This window comes from Colobus angolensis, unplaced genomic scaffold (genome assembly GCF_000951035.1).
Source record: "Colobus angolensis palliatus isolate OR3802 unplaced genomic scaffold, Cang.pa_1.0 Scaffold70, whole genome shotgun sequence".
Lineage (NCBI taxonomy): Eukaryota > Metazoa > Chordata > Mammalia > Primates > Cercopithecidae > Colobus > Colobus angolensis.
Window position 1 is genome coordinate 8,693,529 of NW_012120710.1, and position 16,501 is coordinate 8,710,029.

The following is a 16,501-nucleotide window of genomic DNA, read 5'->3' on the forward strand; positions in this document are numbered from 1 at the left end:
GAAAGCAGGTTCTCCTTTGTGCTGGTTGAGCCCTCAGATGAGAATACCTCCTGGCTAACAGCTTGATGGTGTCTTCCTGAGAACTTGAACCAGAGGTATCTGGCTAAGCTATGATAGCATTCCTGACCCTTAGAATCTGGAAAGATAAGTGCTGTTTTAAGGTGCTAAGTTCGAGGTTAATTTGTGTAGCAGCAAAAGATAACCACATGTCCGTAGCAACAGGCAGCTTCTACTTGGCTTTGGTCAACGATTGCTCTGCAGGAATGACAGGGGTATTGGACAAGAAATAGCTGTACTTAAAAGCAGGAAATGCCATCTCATGTGACTCCTGTAGAGTAGGAGTCACATGTGGGTAGATAGGTCTATCTTCAGGCATGTTGTTTGACATCTGCAGCATTTTAACAAAGTAATTTTGTGTTCTAGTTCTATCTACCATAGAAGGTCAGGTGATGGAGAACAAGGCTGTATAGTCAGTAATTAGGAGTGTTGAAGACATAGCCACATCTTCTTGCACTAGTATTCCTTTGCTTACTAAACTCTTATTTTAGTCTATCAACAGGGTAAGTGTATCTGGACCACAGCAGAATGGCGGCCTGGATCAGCTAAGGAATATTGGCATTGACTTTTGAAAATGAAATGATTTCAGGGGCAGTGGTCTGGGGAAACTGGGAACACTACAAGAGCCTTCCAGGGTCAGATGGGAAGAATGGAGTGAGCAAAGACCAGGCATGCAAGGTCTTGTTAGTCTCTACTGCCTGAGGTCGTCCTGCTTAGTACCACCTGAGGGATCATTCTGAGATGTGGGAATTCACTGGCTCCTCAGTGTAGGGAGTTCTCTACTAATAGCCTTGAGTGAGGTTGCTCTGTCGAGTAAAATGTGAGCCATCTATATCTGAAATGCTACCTTAGTCTCGCTAATCGCACCTGATTGTTGTTTTTAATCTTAAAATTCCTGAATTTGCTTAGATGTGTATTCAACTCCCACCTACTCCAGTTGTAGCTCTGGTCCTACTCTAGGGTCTTCTTGCCTGGGTGGCAATTTCCTACCCTCTGAAGGAACTGCCTCATGGGCTTGCTGAGGATTAGATGACGAGTCACCCCTACTTTCCTCAATTGCTAGCTATTGAACTTGGTGTGTGCATCTAAAGGAAAAAAATGCCCTCCCAGTAGACTAGTTTTTAAGTTGGCTGGCTGAGTGGACAATTGGAGATTCTTGTGCCACTAGATGAAGCAATCTAGGCTGTCCAGTGTTCCAGAGTATGTTCCACAGGTGGGGGAAGGGGCTGTATAAGCTGAGGCCATAACCAGCTTCAGAATAGGAACCCCAGCCAGAACTGGAGCAGCCATCCCAGATGGCATTCAGTACTCAGAGTAGGAAGGCCCCAGGTAAGGGGAAGTTCTCATCTGTCCACCTCTCTGAGGGGAAGACTAAAACTGGGCAGCCTACAATTGTGAGTGGAGATGCTTGCCATGAAGTGACAGTCAACCTCAGGCAGGGTCTGTGCTGAACACATCCAGGGAGATCTTACTCTTCCTGAATGTGGAATTCTCCAGTTGCTTGTCTTTGATGTAGAATGGACTTGTGACTGACTGGTTGATGCCAGATGACCCAAAATAAACTTCATTTGCCACATCACATTGGAGATTGTGAATAGGACCTGATTCAGAGTTGAAAGCTCTAGGTGGACTGTCCTGGAGTAGACCTGCCCCCACACCTCATGTTCCTCCCTTTCCATGTCAGATACATTAAATGAGAGTTATACACTTGAGTGTCTATCACGTGACAGAAGCTGAGATTCTGGTTACTGCTGACTCGCATCTTATTCATGAAGACTTTGCAGATGACCTAACAAATCTCCAGGACACTTGTTCCCTTTCTGTGGAAAAGGCAGCTAGACCTTGTAGCAACAGGCCAGGATGGTGTGGACCCAATGGAGTAGCAGTAGAAGCATAGAAGTACTGAAGTGCTTTCCCCTTGAATATTCCTTTGTGGTCTCTGCTCAGGAAGGCTTAGGATTTTGAGTCCCATGTCCTGATTTTGTGGGCCCATCTGATGAAATGATGAGTTTCCTCCCTGAGTGAAGGGCACTGTTTGACTTGGAATGTTGGCTTTTCCTTCAGAGTGTATCCTCTAGTTTCCTCTAAGACACAGCTTAGAGCTAAACATGGGGATAGTTGGGGGTGGTATGGATTGGACTGGAACCAACTAATTGTGAGTCCATGAGGGGGACTGTGTACTAGACAACAGACTGAAGAAAATTGTAGGCTGGTTAGCTCTTCACCTCCCCAACCTCACAAATGCAAATGCTGTCCCACCCTGGAGCTTCCCTAGATGACTGTCCCCCATGCCTCTTTGGTGTTCCTTTACTGTAATCAGTGGCCCACTTTCTGTGGCTATCGACCAGTGTGGGCATTTGCAGATGTGGTTGACATATATTTTTATCCTACCTTAATCAATGGTTGAAGCTTCTTGCTGGATTCTAGATCTGGGCTTAAATGTGGTTGCCCCAAAGTGCCCCATGAGTGAAGTACTTCACTCATGCCTGACCTCCCTATGTGCTTTCTCCATTCAGTCTTGGTCACAATATGTGAACACACTGATCCCCTACTAGGCTGAGCACCATGAGGACAGATCAACTATCTCCAGGCCATTTTTATTCTAATGTGAAGTGCCAAATTTGAAACTTCATTTGCTGAAGTGACAGGAAGCTGAGTACTAGATAACATCTTTGGTACTGCTAAGGATTTTTGACAGTATCTTGTATCCAATGGGATGCTATTGAGAGCTGCAAGTGTGGGGATGTGTATAACCTAATTGTTCCGTGACACAAGAACACTTAGGGTCCCAGACCCTTCTGTGGTAGAATGATGGCACCCAATCTCTACTTGTTAAAAGGGTAGGAGGTCCTGAAATGAGTTAAGTAAGTCCATCATGCTGATGCTGCTCATCAGGTGTTGGCTATTCCTACCATCTTAGCACAGGCTCCAAAGACACTATGCTCAGTAGGTATGGAGACACCTACTGAGTGAAGGAGATACATCTGAGAACAAGTCAGTCTGTGTGCCTCTTTGAAAGAGGTCATGGTGTTCCTTCTGGTTCTCCTTCACTTTGACCTGCAAGCTCCTCTTTGGTCTGCATAAGCTGATTTTCTGCTTCTAGTTCTGGTTTGACTACAACTTCAGGTACTGTTAGACAGCATTTTCTACCACTTGTGTTTAGATATCAAACCATAGAACTTGAGGCTACGTGGTCAGATTCCTCCCCCAGTAGCCTGAACATGGTGTTTCCTTAACTTTGTGTCTTTAATATTCATGTCCTTGTGAATTCAAAGTAGTTTTTCTCCTTCATATTTGCCTCTAATGAGTATTGGTGTTCAACTGCTGCTCTTCTCTTCGGTAGAGCTGCAATGCTCTTCCGGGAGCAGGGATAGCTAAACCAGTGTAGTGATCTACCTGGGTCCCAGAACTGAACTTGTAGCATTGCTGGTACCTGATAAAGAACTGGCAGGAAGGGTTGTGCTTAGTTGGTTGAATTTTCATGGCATGAAGTAATTGTCGAGTGGAACTGACGATCATATTAGTCTCCCTGAAAGAGTTCCATCTGATTGACATGAAGTTCTATTGGAGACTGGTCTTTTTCCCTCTTTCCTCTAAGGGCAAGGAGCCTGGTCTGTAGCTACTGAAGTCTAGTACTGGAAGATCACTGAGGTATTGTCAAGTTGTTTGGGTGACCGATATCCCTGAGATAGGTAGTTAGTGTTACATATCCATTAAGTAGTTGGTGTTACATATCCATTCTCCTTGGGATGTTCATTTGCTTGAATAGACATCAAAATCCTGACTTAGTCTTTCAATGACTAATGGTTTAAGGTAGTAGGAAGTACATGGGTGGTTTTGTTCAGGTCAGCTGTGGATTTGGGATCCATTTCTTTGATCAAGAGTCTCCCAAGGCATTTGAGTTGTGAAAGATGGCTCACTGTGACACCATCTGTGCCAATAAGCAGAAGTGTAAACAAAAGGTGGCCAGCCTGAAGCTGCCTTTCTAAAGGCATGAACTGGAATTTTCCCACAAGTTCTGCTCACATGCATTGTCCAGGATAGTCATGTGGTCACAACTATGAGTAAGAGGTTGGTCTTGTTTTTAACTTGGGGAGCTGTATGGCTACCTAACATGAGACTCTGACCAAAACTGAGGAAAGCAAGGATTTGGGGTAACTAGTCGGTTATACCGCCCAGTATAGAAGAGAATTCTTCAGATTTAGTACCAAACTCAACTAGTAATGATATGCTAGCTCACCTGATCAGGTTTCCTCTGCTTCTCCCACTGTCTAGGCTGGTGGTCTTTAACTTTTGAGGCTGGCTACCTGGCTAAAATTTCAGTCTGGCTTTGAATGTAGTGGTTAGACATCGGCTACTGGCAGGTTCAGGTGGAGTTCTAGTATTCTAAGGAAGCTTATGTGAGACCATCACTAAGAACCCATCATATTGGTGTTTGTGCAATTCCTGGCCCCTGAGGCTGGTGTCTTCAGTACCTCACCAAAATGCAGGTAAAGCTGTAGCATGTCATCAAACTGTGTGGCCTGGGCAATATGTAGTAGGAAAGATGCCTGTATTCTTGGGCTGTGCAGATGTAAAACTAGGGATTGGGTGTGAAGTTACCCAAACATCTCTGGTGAGGGGCTGAAGAGTATTAGGTTGGTGCAAAAGTAATTGCGGGTTTGAATTGAATTTTAAATCATTATAACTAGGCTCAAACACATCTTTATTAATCAAAGTAGGAACATTACAATAAATACATTTTTTGCCAGTGAGAAATAAGTTTATTCCTACAGCATAAAAATCCATGTTTTGGGGTTTGAACTCTTAGAAAGCATTTTCTGCATCTTGCTGGTTGTGCAAGCATTTTCCCTGCAAAAATTGGCAACTGACTACTGCTTCAAGCATTTTGGCCAGAGGTCAGGTGAATATGGCAGATGAGGCACAACTTCATAGCCTAATTCATTCAACTTTTGAAGCATTGATTGTGTGATGTGCAGTCAGGCATTGTCCTGGAGAAGAATTGGACCCTTTCTGCTAAACAATACTAGGTGCAAGCCTTATGGTTTTCGCTGTATCTCATTGATATGCTGAGCATACTTCTCAGATGTAATGGTTTTGCCAGGATTCAGAAAGCTATGGTGGATCAGACTGCCAGCAGACCACCAAATGGCGACCATGACCCTTTTTTTGGTGCAAGTGTGGCTTTGGGAAGTGCTTTGGAGCTGCTTCTTGGTCCAACCACTGAGCTGATCATCACCGGTTGTCATATAAAATTCACTATCACATGTCACAATCTGATCAATAAATTGTTCTTTATTTTTGCGTAGAATAAGATGACACTTAAACAATGATTTTAAAAACTTTCACTCATCTCATGAGGCACCCACTTATCAAGCTTTTTCACCTTTTCCATTTGCTTCAAATGACTGTAGAATGGTAGACATTGAGTTATTAGTCACTTTCTTGTATAGTCGTAGGAGAATCAGCTTTGATGATCAGCTTCAATGATTGCTCTCAGTTGTCGTCAACTTCCAATGGCTGGCCACTGTTTCATCTTCAAGGCTCTTGTCTCCTTTGCAAAACTTCTTGAACTACCACTGCACCGTATGTTAGCAATTCCTTGGCCAAATGCGTTGTTGTTGCGAGTTGTCTCTGCTGCTTTATGACCCATTTTGAACTTCAGTGAGAGAATCACTCATCTGCTTTTTGTCTAACATTTCCATAGTCTAAAACAAGTAACATGTCATTAGCAAAACCATAGTGAGAAATGCCCATTAAAATGATGTACAACGTAAATACATTTAAGAGTGTATTCCAGTATCAAATGGCAAATTCCTACAATGCAAAAACCAAAATTACTTTTGCACTCGCCTAGTAGCAGAAAATAACTTATTTCCTGCTGTGGGTTTTCTGGTAGGCTTGTAGTACCTGAGGGTGGGCTTGGTACCTGCATGTAGTCATTAGGCAATATTGTTATGTGGACATGGAGCTTCTGATGCTTGAGTAGTGTGGGGTTAGTGGAAGCAAGATATAGGTAATGGCTTTAACAGCTCAAGTGGTTTTGTTTTGTGATCTGGGACTGTCTAGATAAGCATTTTAAAGCTGATCTAAGAGGGTAGAAGAGGGGGAATATGATGAGCCTACTTCCCAGCACCCCTGAGTCCATTAACTTTGGTCAGTAGGTAACTGGCAATTGTGGTTTCTTTGCTTTGAAGAATGTCGTGAGTGTAGAGCTGTATAGGTCCTAGGAGAAGATGTAGGGTCCTACTCCTTGAACCTTTCATATTAGGCTTAGACCTCCTTGCATATTACATTTCAACCACATGGTGTTCATTGTTAGTTGACCCACCCCAGTGTTTGTACCCAATCACTATTGCCTGTCTTCAAAGAAGCTGTGAAAGCTGAGCACAGGTTCCGTCTAACCTCGATAGGAGGGTGAGAGCATAAGAGCTAATGTGACATAAACATCTCTACTGAAGGGCTTCTGGAAAGATTTCCTTTATAACTGGAGCTGTATGTCTAATTATTCCTGAAATGTCCATGTGATATCTGTGGGTCAGCCGCCATCTTGGGCCTTAGGTACAAGCAAGTTGACAGTCAACATTCTGGAGACTAGGATAGAAAGGACCTGGGTCCCTGATGACATCACTGAGCCACAGGACTCAGAAATGACTTACCACTTGAATTGCTATATGTGGAAAACAATCCACAGTTTGCTTCAGGCCAAACTGGTATTCTGTATGAAAACAACTGAATTAACCGAAAAATCACTCTGAAACAGACTCAGTTCCTAAACCTCTGCTTACTTTCATTTACCAAAAATGTTTCTATAAAGCCTACAACGGCAAAATGAGGAACAGGATCAAGTTCCTAGCTTTAATGCCATTAACAAAGCTGTCCTCCTGGCTAAGCTTAAATATGAAAGGCAAGTGAGCAGCATAAACTAATATGCCTACATCTTAAAGCAGATAAACATGTTAACTCTATTTCTCTGTTAAAACAACCTCAACTTGTGAGCCCAGTTAAATTCAGTTAGGTAATTGAGTCCCTGGGTTAACACTTACTTTTCTGACATGCTCAGTCAGCTCAGATTTCACTACTACTTAGTTTGAATTCTCTAGAAAGGAGACTCAGACAAGAATTAGGGTACAAGTAACTTATTGCAGGCAATTCTAAGAATAAGTGAGACAGGGAAGGCAGGTAAACCAATGAAAGTGTTAGTGAGCAGGTAAGCCTGGTGAGCAACTGGGGCTAATTCTGCTGAGTATCCTCTGGGACAATCCTGAGGAATGGTCTATGTGGACTCCTGGGGTAAGCTGCTCACTCTTGCTCCTCACTGGCTGAGGACTCTTCCTGGGGATGAACTCTCAGCATTCTTGGCCTGCTCTGCATGTAGGCAAGCATGTTTCTATGGCAGGAGGACATGGGCAGAGACAGAGCCATAGAACATACCATGTGGATGTGTCTGCAGGGGACCTCTGGGTAGCCTCAGCAAATACGCAAGAGGAGCTGAGTGAGTCTACCTGACTGTCACCTAGATCCACATGTACACCTATACTGAGTTCACTATGTCTTATCTTGATATGAGTCACCATCTTGAAGAATCACCCATTACAAATAATCTTCTGAAGCTTCTTCCTGTGTGTTTCACTTTCCTTCTCAAGTCATAAAATCTCAGCATTGGTAATATACAGGCTTTGGCTACCTGGTCTGCCTGTGCAGGGATACTGTGCTGTTTTTGTCATTCACACCTCCTGGGCATGTGCTCATGACTTTTTTGCAGAGGGGATGGGGTGGGGCGGGAACAGTCAGCAAATCCTCTCTAGAAAGAATGAATAGAAGTTCTGGAGAAAAGGGTTCTACTAAAGAACATTCTGTGCTTGACCTCCATTTCAAGCAGATCCTTTGGTGGAAGTGAACCTTGGGAAGCTCACCAGGGCATGGTCTCAGGCTCTCTACTTGTGAAAGGAAAGGAAGCAGGACCGGGCAGAAGGAGGAGCTGAGCTGTCATGTGGCCTCCATAGAAGCCATGGATGATCCTGTAGGGGAGTTGTGAAGCCAAGGTGACCTCTTAGAGCTGACCTGAGTTGGGATAAGAGATCTGCGGTTTTACACTCAGCCTGACAAGCACAGGATGGTAGCCACCTGGGAAGGGATGTGGCCTTGGGTGAGATTCTCTTCAACTGAGCTAAGTCCAGGAGGGGCTGACAGACTCCTGGGGTATCCAGTAGCTGAGAACAAATCCTTTGTGCCTGAAAGCAGAAATGGGTGCTGCCTCTTGGCATCCACCATGGCAATAGTTCCTACGCAGCAGTATAAAATAACAAAATCACTTCCAAACAGTGACCAACCTCATATGCTGTTACAATATTCCTTTACTGTGCCTCGGAAGAGCAAGCAGGACATATCAGAACAGCTATAGTATAAATTTCAATATATTCTTGTGTTTTGAAGTAGTCAGCTCTATTTTGAGCATTCTGCAATTCCGACTGAGTTGCAAAGTGAAGAGACAGGTCTCAGGATCTTTCAGAGGGAGTCCTGAGGCTACAGACTGTTCTTCCCTGTCAGTCTCCTGGTACAAACACTGCTTCTAAATAAGATGTGGACATCTGACTGTCTAGAAGCATGCTCTCCAGTGTACTCCAAAGAATGGGCTCATTAGAGCAATATTCCAAATCCTACACATTTACAACAGTTTCTGGTCTGATTCTTGAAGGTCCGTTCTGGTAGATCTTTGGGTCATGTTTCCCTTGATAGTGATTGGTGTTGCTTCATTGTCTCCCAGCGGTGGTGTGTTGAAGTTATAGTTGATTTGGTTTCTTCAATTGTCACTGAAATTCCTCTACTTTGAAGTCTAGTATATTTATGTTTGGCCATTATGAAAAGGCAGGAATATGGTGTTTCTGGTGCTGACTGAATAATTGCCACCTTGGGTCTGCCCAAATGGTGAGAACCATAGCAGGCAGGAGATGGATAGAAGAAACAAGGTGAATATAACAGTAAGTGGGAAAAATCAAAATGTGTTTTCTTCTAATTAGAACACCACTTGCTTGGCTCCTCAAACCACATCAGATCAGGTGCCAAAGAATGAACCCTATGGAAGGAATGTAAAGAATTAGAGGCAATAACTAGATCTCATACATACTTTACATGTAAGAAGGTAAACAAATTTGGACAGAATATTTTTGTAACATGATAAAACTTAAGTATTCTCTCATCGGAATCTGAGAGAGAGATCAGGTATTGTGGGAAAAGTCAAGGACCCTTGTTCTCCAGGTACATGAACATAGTGTAAGAAGTTTTTGACAGTCTTGCAGGACATGAGGCAGTTCCTTCACCAAAGCAGGTTAAAGAATCATGGACATCACCACCATGAAGAATGGGGTTGGGACATTTGCCTACTTGGTGGTCAGGGAGAAGTTCTCCTTCCTTGGTCCAAGTGGATGAGAGGAACTGAGTGCAGCTCTACCCTTGGCCCTCAGGGTACAGAGCATATTCCTAGTGAACAGATTGGAGCATGGAGGAAGAGTCATTGACTATGACCTATTTCTGATTTCTAGTTCCCCTTCCACTGGAGCTGCTGCTAACCCTTGTGTTTAGTCCTGTCCATTATCTTGACTATCAGGGATCTTTGGGTGGACATGGACCTACCAGTTTTGGAGCAGGAAATAAAATGCAATTGTTGGAGGCTTCATCACTTTGATTTCATGTCTATTCAACCTGATTTGAGCCTGTAATCTGGTTTCTTTGCACCCAAGTGTTGGCTCCTGGGCTAAGTCTGCTTGGATTATATTTGGCATAAGGCAGAGACTTGCTGAGAATCAAATTGTGTGAAGCTCTATCAGAGGCACATACCTTTACATGGAAGCTAGGGGGAATATAAAGGTCTTGCTGGGTTTAAAGTCCTTGAACCTGGGTTGAAGCGGAGGGGAATTCATTCTTGGGTTGGGCTGGATCCTATGAGAAGTAAATGCTAAGGCAGGATTGGACATACAGAAACTTACTGGAGAAGATGTTTGTGAGAAAAGGGAAGTGCAAGAGAGCCTTTATTCTCCAAAGTAGAGAAGGAAGTAGGGTCAATATGATGCCTCAAATTATAGTGATGCTATACAAGAGTTTAGGGTAGGCCAAAAGAAGTGGTTGAATCAAAGATGTTCGAGAGGGGTCTCATATCCTGCAGAAATAGATTGCCGTTAGTATGCTTACCATGGCACATTACCTGGCCTGTCATTCAGTGATACTCCCATCTACGGGTGTCTAAGTAGACCTTTCTCTGTGGTCATTAGAGCTCTTTGGAGAAGCCTATGATTTGGGTGCAGATCTCAGGAACCCCCAAAGATGGTTTTAGAACCTGCTATGTCTCAGGCAGGGCATGGATTTTCATATTGCTAGTCTAGATTCCACAGGGTGAAGGTAATCAGCCGCTGAAATGGCTTCTGATCTCACTAGCACTCAGCATTGGGAACTTTTACTGACTACCTAAATGCCTGAGCTGTGTTATAGGTTTCAACTCAGCAAGTCTTTTGTAAAACCTGGTCCAGTGGCCTAATATGTGGTTGGGAAACTGATTGGAAAGGCAATGGAATCTTTTTTTTCCTGAAGGTATTGCAGAATGTGTTGCTCCTTTAATGTGGACAGTGAGAGGAAAGAGTACCCTTGGATACTTAACTATGCCCACAGTTGCTTGGCTCCCTAAGGAGCTGTTTAAGTATCACCCCTGTTGTAGGCTCAGATCAGAAAGCTGAAGGTTAAAATTTGAGTAGGCAAATCAATGCCACAAGGCTAGATATTTCTTGGAATTTCTTGCACACTTTTTTTTTTTTTTTTTAAACCAGGTATGCTGTGTTGCTGTCTCAAGGATGGTGGGTAATAATGAAAGTTAGACTTAAGATTGTCTAGTGAGAACTCCTCAATGAGCAAGGTGGCATAAAATCAGAAGGCTAATGACTCTATTCTGGGCTTGAATTTTATGGGAAACATTTGTAGATGCTTCAACATTTATTCCCATATTAGCCAACAATACCCAGACTTTTCTGGAGAGGTCATCTATTCCTCATCTGCCTCTATTTTTGGTCACGCTCAGGAATAGGTCTGACTCCAGCTTGTTAAGGTATCCCATTTCCCTACCCACAAACCCATGACTGCAGAGACTAGGGCCTCTCTTCCTCAGTAGAAACTCAAGAGCAGTGTTAGTAATATGAAATGCCATTCATCTGGAGTTGCTGGAGTAGATGTTGCATCACCAACTATTCCTCACCCTTTCCTTCCTCCAATATTCATGCCTTTGGCCCTCAGCTATTACCTGAGCTGAGGGTTGGTGCATACCTGGTAACATGACCAAACCCTTCATCCTAAAATACTCAAACCACTAGTGAAAATATTCAACAGCCCTAGCTTAAAGAACATGTCTGAATTACAATGGAGCAATGAAGTGTAAAGAGATATCCAATGATATAACTTAGATTCCATTTATAGTTTTACCTGCTCCCATAATGTAAAATTACCCCAGCTTCCTCCTGCTGATCAGTTATCACTACAGCAAGGATGACTCAAAGCAACCCAGTGGATCAGGTGATGGAAAAAGGGACAAATGTTGCTTATTTCTCATGGTTCTAGGGCCCACATAGTCTTTTTTCGGGGGATATGGTACCACACATAAATGACTCTGTAGATACTAGATCAAGGGTGGCAGCTCAAACTTTCAGCATATGTACTTGGATGGTTCCACTATACTCCCTGAAAGTCACCTCAATGTTCTATAAGGCAGCTTCTGAACGCTATCATGTACAACAACCAGTACACCCCAAATCATAGGGCCCTTCGGTACTTCTTTTCCTGTGATATGAATCTACTGGTCAGATGCTTTGCTTTGTGGAACTGCCTATCTGGGTGGAACATGGCAGAAGCCCCCAGACAGTGAAAGGAGTTGAAGTTCTGCCAGCAGGAAAGAAGTCCTTATTAAGATCAGATATCTAAGTCTGTAAGATCAAAATCCTGCCTCTTTTGGTATAGAAGGAGCTTAATGTAGTCAAATTACTAAATGCATTTTGTCTCCTTAAATAGTGCTCCACTGGGTGGGAGGGGGTGGTTGGGTGGGTGTGATGGGTCAGCTTGGTCTGTGGTAGATGGACTGGGCATTTAGAGACAACAGTAGCTAGATTGTCTTAGGAAACTGACAGTTCATGTTGTTGTACCCCCATGTAGCCTCTCAGTCAGCCACTGTGGTCACTGTAGTCATCTGCCTATTGGCTGACGAAGCTTGGCTGTCAAGTGGCAGACTCATTTTTCCAGTTTGGTTGAGTGTAGCTGCTTTGTAGTAGGTCTTTAGATAGATGAACATCTGTGTCACACATGCATGTGCCTTTTCATAGACTTTTTTATTATGCTTTAAGTTCTAGGGTACATGTGTACAACATGCAGGTTTGTTACATAGGTAAACATGGTTTGCTGCACTCATCAATTCATCAGTCACATTAGGTATTTCTCCTAATGCTATTCCTCCCCCAGTCCCCCACCCTCTGACAGGCCCTGGTGTGTGATGTTCCCCACCCTGTGTCCAAGTGTTCTCATTGTTCAGTTTTCACCTATGAGTGAGAACATGCGGTGTTTGGTTTTCTGTCCTTGTGATAGTTTGCTGAGAATGATGGTTTCCAGCTTCATCCATGTCCCTGCAGAGGACATGAACTCATCCTTTATGGATGCATACTATTCCATGGTGTGTATGTGCCACGTTTTCTTAATCTAGTCTATCTTTGGACATTTGGGTTAGTTCCAAGTCTTTGCTATTGTGAATAGTGCTGCAATAAACATATGTGTGCATATGTGTCCTTATACTAGCATGATTTATAATCCTTTGGGTATATATGCACTAATGGAATGGCTGGGTCAAATGATATTTCTAGTTCTAGATCCTTGAGGATGAGGAATCACCACACTGTCTTCCACAATGGTTGAACTAATTTACACTCCCACCAACAGTGTAAAAGTGTTCCTATTTCTCCATATCCTCTCCTGTTGTTTCCTGAGTTTTTAATGATTGCCATTCTAACTGGTGTGAGATGGTATCTCATTGTAGTTTTGATTTGTATTTCTCTGACCAGTGATGAGCATTTTTTCATGTGTCCATTGCTGCATAAATGTCCTCTTTTGAGAAGTATCTGTTCATATCCTTTGCCCACTTTTTGATGGGGTTGCTTTCTTCTTGTAAATTTGAGTTTTGTAGATTCTGGATATTAGCCCTTTGTCAGATGGATAGATTGCAAAACTTTTCTCCCATTCTGTAGGTTATAATTCACTCTGATGGTAGTTTTTCTTGCTGTGCAGAAGCTCTTTAGTTTAATTACATCCCATTAGACTATTTTGGCTTTTTTTGCCATTGCTTTTGGTATTTTAGTCATGAAGTCCTAGCCCATGCCTACGTCCTGAATGGTATTGCCTAGGTTTTCTTCTAGGCTTTTTGTGGTTTTAGGTCTAACATTCAAGTCTTTAATCTAGAACTAATTTTTGTATAAGGTATAAGGAAGGGATCCAGTTTCAGCTTTCTACATATGGTTAGCCAGTTTTCCCAGCACCATTTTTTAACAGGAAATCCTTTCCCCATTTCTCATTTTTGTTAGGTTTGTCAAAGACCAGATGGTTGTAGATGTGTTATTTCTGAGGCCTCTGTTCTGTTACATTGGTCTATATATCTGTTTTGGTACCGGTACCATGCTGTTTTGGTTACTGTAGCCTTGTAGTAAAGTTTGAAGTCAGGTAGCGTGATGTCTCTAGCTTTGTTCTTTTTGCTTAGGATTGTCTTGACTATGAGGGCTCTTTTTTGGTTCCATATGAACTTTAAAGTAGTTTTTTCGAATTCTGTGAAGAAAGTTATTGGTAGCTTAATGGGGATGGCATTGAATCTATAAATTGTCTTGGGCACCATGGCCATTATCATGATATTGATTCTTCCTATCCAAAAGCATGGAATTTTTGCCACTTGTTTGTGTTCTTTTATTTTGTTGAGCAGTGGTTTGTAGTTCTCCTTGAAGAGATCCTTCACATCCCTTGTAAGTTGGATTCCTAGGTATTTTATTCTCTTAGCAGCAATTGTGAATGGAAGTTCACTCATGATTTGACTCTGTTATTGGTGTATAGGAATGCTTGTGATTTTTGCACATTGATTTTTGTATCCCGAGACTTTGCTGAAGTTGCTTATCAGCTTAAGGAGATTTTGGGCTGAGACGATGGGTTTTCTAAATATACAATCCATGTCATCTGCAAACAGGGACAATTTGATTTCTTTTTTTCCTAATTGAATACCCGTTCTTTCTTGTCTGATTGCCCTGGCCAGAACTTCCAACACTATGTTGAATAGGAGTGTTGAGAGAAGTCATCTCTGTCTTGTGACAGTTTTCAAAGGGAATGCTTCCAGTTTTTTCCCATTCAGTATGATGATAGCTGTGGGTTTGTCATAAATAGCTCTTATTATTTTGAAATACAATCTATCAATATCTAGTTTGAGAGTTTTTGGCATGAAGGGCTGTTGGATTTTGTCAAAGGCGTTTTCTGTATCTATTGAGATAATCATGCAGTTTTGGTCATTGGTTCCATTTACGTGATGGATTACATTTATGGATTTGTGTATGTTGAACCAGCCTTGCATCCCAGGGATGAAACAGACTTGATCGTGGTGGATAAGTTTTTAATATGCTGCTGGATTGTTTGCCAGCATTTTATTGAAGATTTTCATATCAATCTTCATCGGGATATTTGTCTAAAATTCTTTTTTGGTTGTATCTCTGCCAGGCTTCGGTATCAGGATGTTGCTGGCCTCATAAAATGAGTTAGGGAGGATTTGCTCTTTTTCTATTTATTGGAATAATTCCAGAAGGAATGGTACCAGCTCCTCTTTGTACCTCTGGTGGAATTCGGCTGTGAATCCCTCTGGTCTTGGACTTCTTTTTGGTTGGCAGGCTATTAATTATTGCCTCAATTTCAGAGCCTGTTATTGGTCTATTCAGGGATTCAATTTCTTGTTTAGTCATGGGAGGGTGTATGTGTCCAGGAATTTATCCATTTTCTTTCTAGATTTTCTAGTTTATTTGTGTACATGTGTTTATAGTATTCTGATGGTAGTTTGTATTTCTGTGGGATCAGTGGTGATATCCCCTTTATCATTTTTTATTGCATCTATTTGATTCTTTTCTTTGTCTTGCTAGTGGTCTGTTTTGATCTTTTCAAAAAACCAGCTCCTGGATTCATTGATATTTTGAAGGGGTTTTTGTGTCTCTATCTCCTTCAGTTCTGCTTTGATCTTAGTTATTTCTTGCCTTCTGCTAGCTTTTGAATTTGTTTACTCTTGCATCTCTGGTTCTTTTGTGATGTTAGGGTGTCAATTTTAGATCTTTCCTGCTTTCTCTTATAGGCATTTAGTGCTATAAATGTTCCTGTTCATACTGCTTTAAATGTGTCCCAGAGATTCTGGTACACTGTCTTTGTTCTCATTGGTTTCAAAGAATATCTTTATTTTTGCCTTCATTTCTTTGTTTACCCAGTAGTCATTCAGGAGCAGGTTGTTCAGTTTCCATGTAGTTGTGTTGGTTTTGAGTGATTTTCTTAAACCTAAGGTCTAACTTGATTACACTGTGGTCTGAGAGAGTTTGTTATGATTTCTGTTCTTTTACATTTGCTGAGGAGTGCTTTACTTCCAATTATGTGGTCAATTTTAGAGTAAGCAAGATGTGGTGCTGAGAAGAATGTATATTCTGTTGATTTGGGGTGGAGAGTTCTGTAGATGTCTATTAGGTCCTCTTGTTGCAGACCTGAGTTCAATTCCTGGATATCCTTGTTAACCTTCTGTCTCGTTGATCTGTCTAAAGTCTCCCATTATTGTGTGGTAGTCTAAGTATCTTTGGAGGTCTCTAAGGACTTGCTTTATGAATCTGGGTGCCTCCTGTATTGGGTGTATATATTTGGAATAGTTAGATCTTCTTGTTGAATTGATCCCTTTACCATTACATGATGGCTTTCTTTGTCTCTTTTGATCTTTATCAGTTTAAAGTCTGTTTTATGCAAGAGAAGGATTTCAACCTCTGCTCCTCTTATTTATTTTTTGCTTTCCATTTCCTTGGTAGATCTTCCTCCATCCCTTTATTTTGAGCGTATGTGTATCTCTGCACATGAGATGGGTCTCCTGGTTACAGCACACTGATAGGTCTTGACCCTTTATTCAATTTGCCAGTCTGTGTCTTTTAATTGGGGTATTTAGCCCATTTACATCTAAGGTTAATATTGTTATGTGTGAATTTGATCCTGTCATTATAATGTCAGCTGGTTATCTTGCCCGTTAGTTGATACAGTTTCTTCCTAGCATCGATGGTCTTTACAATTTGGCATGTTTTTGCCGTGTCTGGTACTGGTTGTTCCTTTCCATGTTTAGTGCTTCCTTCAGGAGCTCTTGTAAGGCAGGCCTGGTGGTGACAAA